The sequence below is a fragment of the Apium graveolens genome, chromosome 5 (genome assembly GCF_009905375.1).
Source record: "Apium graveolens cultivar Ventura chromosome 5, ASM990537v1, whole genome shotgun sequence".
Lineage (NCBI taxonomy): Eukaryota > Viridiplantae > Streptophyta > Magnoliopsida > Apiales > Apiaceae > Apium > Apium graveolens.
In genome coordinates, this window is record NC_133651.1 from 33,539,306 (window position 1) to 33,558,034 (window position 18,729).

At 34.3% G+C, this 18,729-nt stretch overlaps 1 pseudogene; it reads left to right on the forward strand.

The window, feature by feature from the left end:
- The first annotated feature begins 3,617 nt into the window (after positions 1-3,617).
- LOC141661426 (long chain base biosynthesis protein 2a-like) overlaps positions 3,618-18,729 on the forward strand; it is a 90,733-nt pseudogene continuing 75,621 nt past the window's right edge.

The window sequence follows — 18,729 nt, forward strand, 5'->3', positions numbered from 1 at the left end:
TACCTCTGTGCCCAAATTGGGGTTAAAGCACAAAATTTGGTATGTAACCAATTTGCTTCCTCAGTTTTTTAATTTTTTATTTAAATCTGTTTTTAATTATACTTTGCTTAAATTGATCAAAATATTGTACTTCAAGAAGATTGTGATTTAAAAAGTTCATATAAATATGAAACTATAATATTCCATATGTTACCATGTGCAAGCTCTAAAATCGAATTATGAATAAATGTTTATAAAATTACAAGCAAACTTTGATCAGATTAACTGAAATTCAGTTAAAAAGAAGAGAACGGAGAAAATATTAATAAGCTGAAGTTCACCATGCAAAATTGCAAATCGTGTTTGGCCGTTCGGGTTAAGATTTATGTTTGGAATTAAATACCGAATCTTCTTTATTTTATTAAAAAACAGATTTGATCATTTATTTAATTAAATACAAATTAAATAAGGGTGTTGGTTCACAATAAAATTATTTGTTCGCTAACACTTTTTGCAAAAAAAAAAACAATCCTAAAATTAAAGTTGAAGAATCCTAAATTATAGAATGATACGCCACTTCGTATTTATATCAATTTTTGTGTTAATTCTGTTTGCAAAAAAATTTAGGGACAGATATTTATAGCTACTATGGTTAGGACAATGAACATTAAGTAATAGGAGACTTCAATGGATCGTATACATGTATATTCAATTTGTTGCGTGTATTTCCATATTTCCGTGTCAAAATTTTAAATTAGTATTTGACTCAAATTTATATTCATGTATGATTTGATTGATACTAATACGAAACTAATAAATTTGTATCTACGTGTTTGGTACACACAAGTACACTAATTATATATGAAAAAGTTAATTTGTAGAAAACAGACTAGATAATTAAATTGTCTGAGATAGTAACAGCTAAATTCTGAAATGTTAAAAGTTTGGTTGGTAGTTTTTTAATCGTTAGATATTTCCTATCAAATTAATCATTATTGTTATATATTATTCTAAAAATTATTATCGTAAGTGATGTAAGTAGTGCTGCACACAATTCTGGTCTTGTAACCGGACCAGACCGAGTTTACTGATCCAAGACCCGGAACGGACCAAGTATACCCGGTTCGGTTCCTAATCCTTTTAATTGAAAAAATCCGGTTTTCAGTCTGGTTCGGTCTACGACTTGAAAAATCCGGTCCCGAATTGAATGGATTTGAATCCCCACACACACATATATAATTATTTTACCTTTATTTTAGGTTTTATAAAATCATATATAAATATTAAAGATTCACACGTATCATATTTTATTGATCCAAATTAATAGGTAATAAATGAATATAATAAAATAAATCGATAATACACTTTAAATTACTAGACTTTGTACCTCATATAATAAAATATTGATATTCATACACTTAAAAATTAATATTTATTTTTAAAATGATAAGATATATACTTAATTTTATATTTTTATTGTCGTACCAAATAACAAATTTTTTAATGTATATAAATTTGAAAGAAAAATTTAAAAAAATTGAAATAAATTAAACGTTTTTATAAATATTAATTAAACTGGTTCAAACCGGTCCGGTGCCGACCCAATCTGGATATTTCTGATCCGGTCTCAAGACCGGATAGAACCGGTCTGTTTTTTACCTTTGTAAAGCCCTAGATGTAAGTTTCAAATCTTACAAGTAACATATTAGAATTGTTATTATTATTAAATTATTATTAGAACGAGCGTAAGATAATAAATATATTAAAAATTGTAATTTACATTATATAATAATAAAAGTAACCGTGCATCGCACGGGTTATACACTAGTAAATTATAAAAATAAAATATTTATATTTGTTATTCAGTATTAAAATAAGATATATAAATGTTATTATTAAATTTTAAAAAAATAAAAAAAATATATTTTTTTATTCCATATACTTTCGTTCTATGTCGTGTACCTATTTTGAAAAACCAAATTCGATACTATTTATGTTCGTATTTTTTCATGTTCGGGTACCATATTTTCAAAAACAAACACTAAGGGGTTGTTTACTTCATTAGTTTTCTAGAAAACTTTTCTTGGAAAATATAAAAATTGGAATATGTGTTCAATTTGCATATTTTCTAAAATAAAAACTAGAAAAATGGAAAACACGGTTTTCTGATTTATAACTAGGAATGAGAAAACTCTGGAAAACAGTTTTTTATTGTTTTCTAATGTAAGAAAACAGAAAACACCCACGTTCTAATCTAATATCCACGTTCTAACCATAATATACATACATTCACTACCTTTTTATCTAATATATGCATAATATATTATAATATTGCTTTTTTTATGGAAATATATGAATATTATTAATAGTAATACAATTAATATTATTAATATTAATACATTTGTTTTAAAATAAAGACAAAAAACTCACATAAGATTTAAAAGTTTTATATTAATAAAGTAATCATAAATAAATTGTTAACATAATAATACATAAAAGTTGATATATAATACAAATATTGAAAACTCTATAAATATAATTAAATAATTTAAAAACAAGTTTTCATAATATAATTTTGTTGACAATAACATTATTTATAATTGTTCATTGATTACATAAAAGAATTATATATTTTAAATTGAGAAGTTTTATATATATTTTCTACTTTTTTTTAAGTTAATTTGGAACATGTTTTCTCATTTTTCAATAATTTTCTTAGAAATAGAAAAGTGAGAAAATTTTAGAAAATTGGACAACAAAAAACTGAAAGTTTTTTCTGTAAGTAAACAACCCCTAAATATTTGTTATTCACGTTTCGTATTCCAAAATTGCTCACGTCCAAGTAATACCCCATGGAAGCCGTCGTTGACGCTTTACTTGAGCAGGTAAGAAGCTGCTCTTTATTATTTTTTAAGAGAAAAATGGGAACTTGACTTATTGCCCATTTGAGAAATTTTAAAATAAGTAACTTACAATTTAAAATGAATAAATATATTATAAGTGATAAGTCGAAAAATACTTATAAATTAAATAAGTGTTTGGATAATTATACTTAAAATTTAGAATTCTTTTTCTTAAATGAACTAAAATAAATAATTATTAAATATAATTATCTTAATTCTTGAATTTGAAGTTTGATTAATATTTAAAAATATATATTTTGAAATTGAGATTAATAAATCAACAAAAAATTAAAATAAATTAAAAATTCAACTTATAAGTTGGATCGACAAACACTCATAGATAAGTTTTTAGGAACTTATAAGCCATAAGTAGCTTATAAGCTTTCCGTTTATGGCTTATAAGCTTCCCGTCAAACACGCCCTTAATTATATTTTTCAGTCGTAATTTCAAGCCAGACGCGGGAGTAATTTCAGAAGACATGTTGGGTTGTGCCATAATTATACGAAAAAAACAATAAAATGTTGTCGATAATCGATATGATTTTGAAAAAGGCCCATAAAGTAAGAGAACCAATTACAAGGCCCAATACTTGAAAGCCTCGTAGAGGGAAGAGGATCAGAAAGTTTGATTATGCTCCCGACTCCGTAATTTTCTCTCTCCAGCTCTCTCTCTGTATCTTCACTTGCTTTTAGAATTGAATACATCACAAGAGGACATACAAATTATTTGTTAAAATGATAACAATACCGTATTTGACAGCAGCACTAACCCCATACTTCAGTTACGGATTGCTATTTGCATTTGGCCAGTTTCGTGATTTCTTTCGTAAAATCTTCGATTGGTGGAATATGTGTAACAACTAAATTAGATAGGGGTGAGCGCGGTGCGGGCGGTACGGTTTTTTCCTCAAACCGCAAACCAAACCGCACATGCGGTTTGCTCAAATTTCCAAACCGCACCCGCACCACGTATCCTCGAAAACCGCATAAACCACACCACGCAAATGCGGTGCGGTTCACTGCGGTTTATACTTTACAAGTTCAAAAAATTTAAATAAATACAAAACTTAAATTTAATCAAATTTCCGAAAAAAGTTTTAGTCAATCAGAATGCAACATCTTAGTTCACTAGTATAAATACTTGGATTTTGGTTTTCCTAATGAAAAAATACAAACAAGAGATTGTGTAGTCTTTTTTTTATTTGTCAGAAGATCGTGTGGTCCATTTGAATTCCTTAATGAATTTAACATATAATTCTAACCCAATAAGGATGATATGGCCATCTGGTGAAATTCAGTTTAACTAAGAACATAAAATGGTTCTTTATGTTACCCGATAGGATTATATAAGTGTGTGTATATATATATATATTTATAATATATTAAATATTGCGGTGCGGTTTAAACCGTATTTCAGAAATTTAAAATCACAACCCGCACCGCACCGCGCGGTTTATTAAAAATTCAAACCGCAACCGTACCTCAAAAATTAAAAACCGCGTTTTGGCGGTGTGGTTTGGTGCGGTGCGAGCGGTTTTTTGTGGTTTGTGTGGTTTTATGCTCACCCCTAAAATTAGATGTAAATTTTAGGGCTATGCTCCAACATGTCTGGGCCTATGAGGAAATCTATATCCGCCGCGTATATCTTCATATTCAAGTATACCTTTTAGGAATCGTTTGGTTCACGTTTTTCTCGTATCATGTATATATTTTGATCATTCTAAACATATATCTGATTTTTTATTCTGAAATTTAATCATCCAACTCCATATCTCAAACACCAAGATATGAGTTTTTATATCATAGTTGAGAGGTGGTTATGAAATATAGATATGAGAAATCAAATATATATTTAGTTGACTCGAGGGTTGTCAGGATGTCGGAGAAAATAATGTTATCTAGAGAGAGAACCTCCCCATTCTCACTAGATATTTTTCCGCCCAATTCTTGTCTCTAATCTTTCTACTGCTGCCAATCCCTCTTCTTTGATTTGATTTTCTCACATTCTAGCTCTCTGCATTCGTGTCACACCCCAAACATTTATAAAAGACAATATAAGAGTAATTATATTAGTTAACAAAAGGAAGTAAATAAATCTGAATCCAAGATCTTTACAGTTTAGGGTTTGGAACAACCCAACACTATTAACTATTACAACCTGATTCCACTATCGAGTCTTCACACACAAAATCACTAACTACCTGAGCTCAAACATACGAATCGGCATCACAAGTCTTTCATCTAAGATCTCATCTTTAAGCTCTTGAACATTTGGAACCCAAATTCTGTAGGAATACCTCATTATTCCCTTATCATCTTTCTCAGTATTAATCTCTTATCTATTTGTTGGCTCTCTGCCTTCATTCATCACTTTTTCTGGCACAATATGTTCTTTTCCAATAATTCGGGCTGTATTGCAATCTCAAACAGCTTTTCGGTACCGGCTCCGGTTACCTTCACTTCTATTTCCATTTTCTCAAAATCTCTTATAAACTCTCCCAAAGACATTATCATCTTGAGTCTCTCCTTTTTACTAAGGGCATCAGCCACCACATTGGCTTTCCCCGAATGATAAAGAATCTCCCAATCATAATTCTTGATTAGCTCTAACCGCCTCCTCTGGCGTATGTTGAGTTCTTTCTACGTAAAAATGTACTAGAGCTCCTATGGTTTGTGTAAATATTGCACTTCTCTCCATACAAGTAGTGCCTCCAATCTTTAGGGAAAAACTATTTCCACGAGCCCAAGCTCATGGGTGAGGATATCGAATTTTATATTCCCTTAATTGTCTTGACGCGTACGCGATTACCTTGTTGTGTTGTATAAGAAGCACCCTAATTCCTTATGCGAAGCGTCACTACACATCACAAAATCTCCTTTTCCATCCGGCAAAGCCATCATAGGGGCCGTCAACAATCTTTGCTTCAGTTCTTGAAAGTTGTTCTCGTATTTCTCTGTCCATTCGAACTTCTCAATCTTACAAGTAAGCGCTTTAAAGGGGCTACAATCTTTACGAACTTGAACGAACCTCCGGTAGTAACCGGCCAATCCTACCTCTGGTAGTTGCCCTAACCATAGTCATCAATTCCTCAGTGGTCCTTTATTCATTCTTGTCAGGATCCTCCACGAGATTCTTCTCAACAACAATCCCTTCTAGGACAACATCCTCAACCGCTACATCCTCAATATGAACATCATCCGGTCCCACGTTAGGACGCTCTATCGGATCCATAATCTGATCTCCAATAAGTAATAAAACATCTGAATCCAAGATCTTTACAGTTTAGGGTTTGGAACAGCCCAACACTATTAACTATTACAACCTGATTCCACTATCGAGTCTTCAGACACAAAATCACTAACTACCTGAGCTCGAACATACGAATCGGCATCACAAGTCTTACGCGCTGTCTGCTTGAATCTAACCATATCTGCTAGCTGTAATATCAGGGTAAGCAAGTAGTGAGCCAAATGCTCAACAAGCGGTATAATATTCATAAACAAGAATAATACATTAACAATGGAATTGAAAGATTCAACAATATAGTATCAAGAGATAAACTTTCAGGATGATGGCATCTTTTATTGTAATAAAACCATTCAAAACCATTTCCTTATCAAAAACTATTTTATGACGCTACGGATTACAGCCGGTGATCAGCCGCGAAGTAATCCTGAACCTCGCTGGGTTCTAGAACATTAATGGGATCCCTAGGAAACTTTTAAGCCTACAAATTAAGAGCGGGAATGACTTGCGTCTCAGTCCAAATCCATTATCTAAAGAAAATATGTGTCCCCCTTTAGGACTGGAAATCCAAATTTTAACTTTTTATTTTAAAATCTGATGCCAAGTGACGGTTAATTTCTTAAACAGTGAACATATATATCAAGGGTTCTAGATCAACTTTGAAGCACAGGGAATAGGTCCACTAAATTTCAAGGCCATGATCAACTAGACTATACTTTATCAAGGAAATTGCAAGGTTTCTATTCACAAAGAATTTGACAATGAGATTTAGCAGGGTTATCGGATAGGATGAAGGAACTAAGTCAAACTAGGTTCAAGGTAATGGTTCCAGATAAGACATAGGTATTGAAATATAAAGAAGGTGAGCATCAGTTCAAAGGATAACATGGTATCATATTTTAGGGGTAAGAATAGGGTCATCAAGCAATCATGAACGACTTTTAAGGGATAGCTGACTTTTAGGTATCAAGATAAGGTTACTGAGTATAACTTGCATAGGGCTCCACATCACAATTACTTGGTATATTAGCATGGTATGATTTTTGAATTACTTGCATGGAAATCTCCAAGCAAAGTTAAACTACTTGCAATAGATACTTGAGGGTTCTGGCATTTGCATATAGTACGAAAGATAGATTTGAAACCACTTGGATCATATATATCAAGGTGAATTAGAATACTCGCATCATATATAAAAGTTGGGCTAACACTATCTTGTATAAACAAAAAGGTAGATTGAAATACTTGCCATGACAAAGGCTTGACTTGACTGGCAGGTGGGAGCAACTGGAGTTTCACTCGACTTTAATGGCAAGTTTACCCTCGTCTCGAGAGCCTACACAAAATAATAATATCCTCATTATAATATATACTCACAAACTCAACCTAATTATAAACCGAAATTACGCACATTGGCACTTAGGCCTATATACACATAAACGCTTATAATTACCTTATAAGCATTGTAACACCCCCAAATCCGGGGTCGGGGATCCGGGTTGTCACGATTTCCATTTCCCTTAATAACACCCAATCTTAATAAACAATCAACTACTCCGTACTGTGACCCCACAATATACACACACACGCCACAAGTTATAGTCTCAGAGATGAATACCAAAAATAACACAAGTCATTTTATTCCACATTATAAGCCATTACACCTCAAGAGGGTTTCTGAATAAATTTACATTTCTTTGCCATTATTACAATTTATATAGATACATAAGTCCGGTACAACAAAAGTTGAAAGCCTAGCCTACTGGTAGTTCCTACCTCAGCTACAACAACATCAACGCCTACAGGAAACTGCGGAACGTTTCCTAACCGCTCACGAATTGGGAGCTTGATCCTGTTCATCTTGTCTATCTGTTGTTGTGTGATGAAAGAAGAAAGCAAGGGTGAGCAACAAGCCCACCAAAATAATATGTATAATGAATAACAATATATGAGCATTCTCATAGCACTCATGAAAGTCTTGGTCAAGAAGAATTGAACCAAGTTGATATCTTAATGCGACCAAGTCGCAAAATATTCGGTATATATATAAATATATACTTTTCACAATCTTTGAAATCCTCTGACATGTATAATATACACAGAGTTCCAGTTTATAACTGTATAAAAATATCGTTGCAAGGTGATCTCATATATCTAACCCTGTCTCAACGTTTTTCTGAAAATCTTTGTCATTCATAAGATAATCATTAACTGGATATAAGTTGAAAAGATGAAGTTACAAGATACTCCAATATACTTATATCTTTTCCGAATACTACTTGAACCACCACCGTTCAAGGTATAAACAGTTTCGAAAGTTCATCACATAGATGAGACTACAAGATAAGACTTGAATAAATTCAATCCTTGAAAAGTTGTTTAAAAGAAATGAAGTTACGAGATACTTCATTTGAGGGAAACATCATTATAACCGTTTGACCCTGTCAATGCCTCAGCAATCACCCATTCGTAGCCTTTCGATTGAATGCTCCGGGTAGTATTGCAGAAATATCCAAACTGGATGATGAACTCATTACGGGAGTTTGCCGCGTCAGGAAGACCACTTACGATGATCAGTCGTAGTAGTTCAACCCCACCATTTTCTACATGTAGAGGAGAGAACCTGTCGGATTTACTTGTCAACCGAACACTGGACTCCTAAGGAATGGGCCGTCTTAGCGGAACTTTCAGGCCATTTGGGTCAATATAATAAGGCTGGGCCAGCGCCACTCGACCACTTACGCCACTCCTAGTTCAGATGAAATCCATGACTCTGAAACGTAAAGCTCGTCTCCCCTTTCCCCAAGTAGGAACTTGTTGATACAACTCCACCAAGAAGTCGCATCTAGTTGGAAAGAAAAACTCACCGATATTTCCCAGGCGATGTCTGTTAATGGATTAACTTATTCCAAGAATTTTACTTCCCGAGTGTTGGGTAAGTAATCAAAAACTCTTTTATCAAAACAGCAACCTTGTTGCGAATATAAAACACACCACAGAGCCGGATCCCTCAGGTTTTCAGCGAGTATTTAAATCCCCTTCGAAAGGAGGATCTTAAATATAAAAATGAGTTTTGGGATCCGCCCTAACTTTTAAAATCATTTTGAAGACTCGAAAATATTTTTAAGAATGTTTGGAGTAATGCTGATTTAATGAAATAAATCAGTCCCGATATGTTAGAAAGTATCTGAATATTATTATTTAAATAATATTCCCATAAGGATGATCCTTATAAAAATAATCAAGGTAGGAGTTTTAAAACTCATACTTGAAATGAATAATAAATAACCAAAGATATACTTATACGAAAGTATGATCTTTATTTGAATAATCGAAAATAAGTTTGATTATCGGAACATTATTCTTTAATAAAATAAAGAATATTATTTAGTAAATAAGCAGAGTCATAAGTCCTCGAATGAATATTCAAAAATAATATTCATTAAATAAAATAAACGGAGTCATAAGTCCTCGAATGAATATTAAAAATAATATTCATTAAATAGAATAAACGGAGTCATAATCCCTCGAATGAATATTCAAAATAATATTCATTAATAAAAATAAAGTTATCGAATAAACCTTATTCGATTAATAGTTTTGAAAACAATACCTATATATATAAATATATATAATATACTCGGGAACATCGACTCCCGGTTTTAGAAAATGTTCAGCTTTGGGTCCCCTATACTAAGGGTATACACAATTACTGCTTATCTCTAGCATAGGTATTATGCAACTATAAGCATTGGAATCAACAGATAGATATTAAGATTACGAAACAGACATGCATATATCCCATATCAGCATGCTCCAATATATGGCAAGATTTGCTAATTAACCATCATGCATCTATCACAAGATAATGCATATACATATATACATCACCACAACAGTATAACGAGTAGAAAACTTGCCTGAGTGCTCCGGGGTAGACTTAAGCTTAGAGTGGGTTCGGTAACCTATGAACAACAACATAAGCTGGAATTAAACCACGGTCGCTTAAGAAACTAGACTTTAACTAATTGAACCCTAACGTTTGCTTATGGTCATTTCTACGCTTAACAAATCACATAAGTCGTTCGAGTACCCTCGGCTCCACCATTTTTAATAAATTAACTGTTACGAATTTTAAGGCGACGCTTTCGCGAATACCCTACCAACTGCCTAGCCCACTTTACATAATTGTTTCATACTCCAATTAGTCATTTAAGAGCCTTAACCAAGGTTTCAAAGTAAGGCGAGGGGTAATGGTTCGTTCGCGAAACGCCGTTACTTAAAACGGTCGTTTCTCCTAAACCGTACATCGGATTCAAGCGAACCACATATCAAAACGAAGCTCGTAACATGAACTATCTAAACATGGCAAAGGTTAGAATCTTTCAGTGAATTCACGGGTCCTAAAGTTAAGAACAGAACAGTTAAGGAAAATCGGGCATTATGACGTTTATGTTTACGCGATTTTCAATTTTTAAACCACTCCAAACAACCACCATTCAACTCACAACCAACAATACAACCAACCCTCATCCAAACCTTACTACATCAGTCCCCAAACCTCAAGATTTTCCAATTTATACAACCCCACACATGAACTACTAGCTATACTTAAGTTTCATTAACTATAAACAAGATTTCAACATCCAAATCACTACAAATCCAATCCAAACTCTAAACACACAAGCATCATGCTTCTCATTTACTATAACCAACAAAACCATCATAATACTCAAAGTAAAGTTAGGGTTTGGAGGTGTTATACCTTCCTTGGAGTGATTAGAGTAGCTAGGAAGTCTTAGGGAGCCTCCTACAAGCTTGATCTTTCCAAAGGAATCAAGAACACAAAGTTAGGTTTTGAAGTTTCTAAAAGTCAGATTAAAAGAACTGTCAAAACGAGGGTCTTACCATGCTTAGTTGGACGAGACTTGTGAACAAGATTGTAGGCCATCTCAATACCTTTCTAAAGAGCTATATAACATACTATTTGAGTGAGTATTGAAGGAGATATGGTAGTTTGAAGTTGCTGCTCTGGTTTTGGCCGAGAGCTTTTGTTCTTGGAAAGCAAAAGTCAACTTCTAATTTGTGTTTTGTGATTTGTTTTGCCTTGGCTTGGTTGCTACCTTTTGTTTGTTAATTAAATTGTTACCATGGTAAAAATTGTGTGGCTCACAATCAACCAACCAATCCTTCCCACTTTGTCATGCTCATGTCATCTGCTTATGTCATCTTGTTACACTTGTCTTCCTCTTGTTGGTCTAATGACATCATCGTCCATTAACCTCTTTGATTAACCCCTAATTACTTGGCTAATGACCGCTGATCTGTTATACGGTTCGCTTAACTTTCGTTCTCGTTTATCTTTTGAGGGATCATACCCGGTATTTTATTACTTGGGTTCCCTTAACCTTTCTCAATACATTATATTTCTTTTATGATCCCCTCTTATAATCCTTGAATTTAAATCTTTTTTATCTTGTTACCTTATACTCAATTCTTTCGGTATTTGGTGGATTTTCGGGAAAAATCAAAGTGTTCGGATTTGGATTCTGACGATCTTTACATACACTTATATACCATATAGAGTACTAATAAGACCTCAGAATATCCATAAAAGAACTGCTACATTATGTGGCATGAAAATTTTCTTATTCAGAATAATCAGCAAAATCACTATTCATAAGGTTTACAAAAAGTCCTAAATTTTTGGGGTTATTACAGTCTCCCCTCCTTAAAAGGATTCCGTCCCGGAATCAGATAGAAAATGAATAGGGATACTTTCTTAGCATTGCACTTTCTAACTCTCAAGTCAATTTTCCCACATTGTGGTTCTGCCACAAACCCTGACTAGCATGATAACCCTTCTTCTAAGTACTTGTCCATTTTTGATCTATAACCCTTCCTGGTTGCTCCATATAGGTTACATCTTGTTGCATGTCTATGCGCTCATATGCCCCTATTTGTCTGGCATCCGGATTACACTTCCTTAACATTGATACATGGAACACGTTATGAACTTGCTAAGGTTCGGGGTAAGGCTAGCTCATATGTTAACTTCCCAATACGACTTAATATATCCAAGGGTCCAACAATTCGTGGGCTTAGCTTTCCTTTCTTTCCAAACCACATCCATCCTTTCCAAGGGAATACCTATAACAGCACTAGGTCCCCTACTTCTTATTCTTTGTCCTTTCATGTCAAATCAACATACTTCTTATGTCCATCTTGGGCTACTACCAGCCGTCCTCTGATTAGATCTATTATATCCTTGGTCCTTTGGACTACTGTGGGTCTGAGCATCTTGCGCTCTACAACTTCATAAGGCGATACCTCGATACTGACATACGATCGATTATCATAAAAAAACTCAATCCGCGTTAAGTGATCATTCCAAATTTCTTTCAAGTCTATTGTACAGACTCTCATTATCTATTCTAGATCTACAGCTTTTGCTTCTCAATACCCACTCTTTTCCAGTTCGTAATCGTTACTATCTTCCGTACCAAAGTTTATACTGATTACACTTTTGCTCGTTAGCGTTCTATAACCTTTTAATAATCGCGTCAACCTTAGTATCACGAACGCGTTAGAATCGGAATACCACCATACTTGGTACCACTTCATCTCTAGCTGCCTCTATCTTCGAAAGCTTGGTCCTTCATATAGAAGTAAAAGAATTTATTGAGAGATCACTATGATCATGAACACTTGTTACATTGCATAGTTAGTACAGAAGGTGGCCAACCTTTAGTACTTGACAAGCAATTAAACAATAGATAGTATCCTACTAGGCTTCTATCACACAGATAGATAGTCATTCGGCAATACCTCCCCTTCTGGAAGGGTTGTTCTTCTCAGCTTATATGAAATGAAAAGGAGAGAAAAGAACGAATTGAAGAGAATTGTATATATATAAAATATACTGCCACAAAATATCTGGCTTGGAATCTACCTCTGAACTATAGAGGTTTGTCATAGGAGACATATATGTATATATATCAACATCAAGTATTATAGCATCGTATTTCACATGTCTGAATATTTACTATTCCGTACATCATTCTATGGACCCATACTCTTGCTTGAGCTTATAAACAATCACCGTTAAAACTCCCTCGACAGCGAAAATCGAATCTGGGATTTCATTCTAGACCTCCTCGTTACTAGAATTTTATGCTTGCACCGCAACCTTCCTCGTATAGTAATACGACTCTCTATTGATAAGAAGAAATAAATATTCAATAGGTAGATAATCGACTTAATTAGTCTATCAATGATAACTTATACATCACCACGACCCGCTTAGTGGTACTTAATCTCAACGTCCATTACCGTACAACTCTCGCGGTTGTAATCGGCTCATTATTCAAAGAATCGTTGATGCATTACTATAGTCCACCACGGACCTACGGTAGTCATTCGTTTTCCTTGAAATCTTAATAACTAACCATACGGAGTCCATACCTGTCGTATCGAATTCTTCTAAGGAGGTAACATGATCACCGCTCATGATTCATGAAGAACACTTTTGAACTTGACGCACATATGACATGAAGCAGATAAAATTTCAGAAGAGTTTCAATGAAAGCAACGATAGCAGGTTAATACCATTATTAACCATATGTCTTTATTAGTAGACATGAAGCTCAAAGGTTCATTTAGTCCTCTCGTAATATGGTCCTGGCTTATCTCAAGACAGGACCTTCTAAAATAGATAGCTCGCTCACAGTGCTAACATGAATTAAATCTTTACCAAACTACTATTACGGTTGAGTATCTTATAATCATCAGAAGAAATGTCAATCTTTCAAACCATAATACAACCTTCACGGCTTTATCCATCGTCACTGTATTCCTCTGGCATGTGTGCTTATAATTGTCCTCTTATACTTAAAGTGTCGACCACCTCTTTGACCTTTCCTGATAGTAAAATTTCCTTACAATCAATGTCATTTTTTAACCACCTCCAAATAAATTTTCTACCTCATTTCAATCACTGCTTATGTGAAAATGCTTTTCTTAAGTCCTGGTGAGAAGAAAAAAAAATCACCATTTTTTTCCATAAGTCATTGCCTTAGTCTTTAGATGTGAACATTGTCACGACTGACTCTCGATCATACTTAGGATGTCTCTTATCTTGGGTCCTTCTTGTTTTCACCAATCTCGACCCTCATTGTATCGATCTATACTTTCTTATGGTTCAACACGTGCCCCACCTGGCATTATTATAATTACGTCATATTTCCTTCATCAAAATTTCTATTCTTGAGAACTTTGAATATTACCTTTCTCTTTGTAAAACCTCTAAGGTTATCCTTAAATCCTTCATCAGGTACACCCTAGGCACAGGGCATATCAAGATACCATTTACTAATACCAGAATCATTGTCTATATACTTCTGAAAAATTTCTCCACTGATCCTTAAAGGTTGTTGTTACCTTAATCCTTTCCAATTCATACTATCAAAACTCATGCTTTCCCTTGTTAGATATATTTGATAATGTCATGGCTAATATGATTTATGTTTAGTTTTCAGATCTTACTTAAACAGGATAAATCAGTACTTACTGGAAGTCAGGACTTAAGGATATCAGTACTTATATTATGAGGAGATAATCATCAGAAGATGGATATTAGAACTTAAGTGCTGAAGGACGTTCAGATAAAGATAGTAGTTGATTAAAGGAAAGAAGATCGAGATAAACATAAGAAGAGATATGCATGAAGAAGGAGTTCTATGAAGAATAGAATACTTGGAAGAAAAGATATCTGATTGATATATTTTAGGAAGCAGAAGTATATTCCATATCAATTAGCGATTATCTTGTAACTATGTAGTATATAAACACAGACATAGGGTTTACACTATAAGTGTTATCATATTTGAGAAGATTATTCATTGTAACCCTAGCAGCTCTCGTGATAATTATTCATCACTGAGAGGTAACGGTTCCATACTGTAACAGAGTTTATTGTTTCAATAAAGTTTGTTTTCTGTTACTTGATATATTAAAGTTCGATTTGATTGTACTTTACACTGTATTCACCCCCTCTACAGTGTGTGTGACCTAATAAGTGGTATCAGAGCAGATCTGTTAACGCACATACAGTTTAAGATCCAAACACAATCATGTCTGACACATAAACTCCATCTAAGCCTACCAAAACTGAAGAACCAACAAAGACACAAATTCAAAGTCGGTATGAGACCATCAGAGTTCCCATACTGAGACCATCTGAATATCCCATATGGAAGGTGAGGATGACCATGTTCCTGGAAGCAACAGATCCAGAATATCTTGATAGAATCAAGGAAGGGCCTCACAAACCAACCAAGCTCGCTGTTGCAGTTGCAGGTGAAGCAGAAAAGACCGTACTAAAGGAGAAGAGTGATTATACTGTTGAAGATATCGCATCAATTGCTAAGGATGCTAAGGTACGACACTTACTGCATAGTGCCATTGATAATGTAATGTCAAACAGGGTAATTAACTACAAGACTGCTAAGGAGATATGGGATGCTCTGGAAACAAGGTGTCAGGGAACTGATACAATTAAGAAGAACAGGAAGACAATACTCACTCAAGAGTATGAACACTTTGACTCAAAGTCTAATGAGTCATTGACTGATTTATATGATAGATTTGTCAAACTCTTGAATGATTTGTCATTGGTTGATAAGGAGTATGATCTTGAAGATTCAAACCTTAAATTCCTGTTAGCTCTTCCTGAATGCTGGGATTTGAAGGCAACAACAATAAGAGACAACTACAATCTTGATGAAACAACTCTTGATGAAATTTATGGAATGCTCAAGACTCATGAACTTGAGATGGAACAAAGAAGCAAGAGGAAAGGAGGAAAGTCAAGGACAGTTGCTCTTAAGGCTGAAGAAGAATCCACCAAAGCAGCTACCTCAAGGAAAGACAAGGGTAAAGCTCTTCTCACAAAGTCTGATACTGAGTCATCAAGTTCTGAAAGTGATGATGACTCAGATTCTAGAAGCTTGCCTGAGACTGATGTTGATGAGGAGATGATGAAGCTGTGTGCTCTTATGGTGAAAGGGATCACAAAGATTGCATACAGAAAGTTCAGGAAGGGAAAGAAGTTTTCCAGGAAAGTCATAAGTTCTGATAAGAAGAATTTCAGAAGATCTGAGAGTAGAGGAGGAAAGTCTGATAGAGGAGATTATACCAATGTCAAATGCTATAACTGTGGTGAGAAAGGCCACATATCTCCTGATTGCAAGAAAGTGAAGGGTGACAAAGGCAAGGCTCTTGTCACAAAGAAGAAAAGCTGGACAGGCACCTCGAACTCTGAAAGTGAGGAGAATTATGCTTTGATGGCAAATGCTGATAAAGAAAGTGCTGAGAGCAGTTCTGAAGCTGCTGAAACAAAGGTACCTCAGACTACTTATGCTTTTCATACTGATGATATTAATGAGTTGAGAAGATATCTTAAAACCATGTTTGTTAGTTATAGAGATCAAACTTTAACATGTGAAAGATTAACTTCTGAAAATCTTGCTTTTAAGAAAAGAAATGATTTCTTAGAAAAAGAGTTAGTTACGTTCCATCAAACTCAGAAGGATAGAGATGATGCTTTTTATATTAGGGATGAAGTGCTAAAAATGAATGAATCTCTAAAAACTGAGTTAGAAAAGGAAAGAGAGATTATCAGGACTTGGACTAACTCTGGCAGAACAACTCAAAATTTGATAAGTAGTGAAAATTGGAAAGAGGGCTTAGGTTATGGAGAGGATAAGAATGATAAAGGAACTGTAGAAATTAAGCCTGTTATTGTTAAGCAAAAGCCAAAGTTAAAACCTGTTAAGTTTGTAACTGTAAAGTCTGATAATTTGAAATCAGAAGTTAAAGTGGAATTAACTTCTGACAAACTAAAACAGGAAAAGACAGCAAAAGTAAATATAGGCTTAATGACTAAGAAGCAGCTTAAGCATAAGCTGAAAGATGTTAAGAATGCAAACAAGGTAAAATCACCTAGGAAAAATAGGAATGGAAAGGAAGGTGTGAATAAAAGCAATGATTATAAGCCTGTTCCTGATGCTCCTAGGAAAACGTGTCATAACTGTGGGAGTTCTAACCATCTGGCTTCTTTTTGCAGGAAGAATAAGAACATAAACTCCTTACCTTCAAAATCAGGAGTTAAGAGTCAGTCTGTTAGATATAAACCACAAAATCCTTGTTTTCATTGTGGTAGTTTATGGCATTCCGTTTATACTTGTAAGGAATATCATAGTTTGTACTATGATTATTATCAAATAAAACCTTCTTTGAAGAAAGTTTCCATTGTTCCTTCTAGTGTAAATTCTGATTCAAAGTCTGACAGTGTAAGTTCTGATAAGAATAATGTTAACATAAACTCTGATACTAAATCCGCTGCAAATGTTAACAAACTTGATAAGGCCAAAGGATCCAAGCAAGTCTGGGTCCTTAAAACTAATCATTAGTGGTCTTTGTGATTGCAGGGCAACAGGAAAAATATTCTAGTTCTGGACAGTGGATGTTCAGGACATATGACTGGAAATAAGGCCCTGCTATCAGACTTTGTGGAGAAAGCTGGCCCAAGTGTTTCTTATGGAGATGGCAACATTGGAAAAACATTGGGATATGGCAATATCAATCTTGGGAACGTCATCATTAAAGAAGTAGCTCTGGTCTCAGGACTTAAACACAATCTGCTGAGCATAAGTCAAATCTGTGACAGAGGTTATCATGTTGATTTCTTTGAAAAAACACTGTGAAGCTGTAAGTAAATCTAAAGGCAAAGTTGTTCTGAAAGGATACAGGCGTGGTAACATTTATGAAGCTAAGCTTTCACCAAGTACTGATGGTTCTGCAATCTGTCTGATGAGTAGAGCATCAATTGAAGAAAGATGGAATTGGCACAAGAAACTCTCTCAATTAAATTTCAACAATATAAATGAACTGGTCAAGAAAGATCTTGTGAGAGGACTGCCAAATTCAGTATTTGCTCCTGATGGCCTGTGTGATTCTTATCAGAAGGTCAAACAAAAAAAATCTTCATTTAAGAGCAAGACTGAATCATCAATTCTTGAGCCTTATCATCTACTACATGTTGATCTATTTGGTCCAGTGAATGTCATGTCTATTACAAAGAAGAAATATGCGTTGGTCATAGTGGATGAGTTCACCAGATACACATGGGTGTATTTCTTGCACACAAAAAGTGAAACTGCATCTATCTTGATTGATCATGTCAAACATCTGGATAAATTGGTCAAAGATTCTGTGAAAATCATAAGGAGTGATAATGGCACTGAGTTCAAGAATTTGATAACGGAAGAGTTCTGCAAAAACCATGGAATTAAGCAGGAATTTTCTGCTCCTAGAATTCCACAGCAAAATGGAGTTGTTGAAAGGAAGAATAGAACTCTCATTGAAGCTGCACGTACAATGCTTGAAGAAGCAAAGCTTCCAACCTATTTATGGGCTGAAGCTGTGCAGACTGCTTGTTTTACTCAAAATGCAACACTCATTAACAAGCAAGGAAAAATACCATATGAGATGGTGAAGAAAAAGAAGCCAAATCTAAAGTACTTTCATGTATTTGGATGC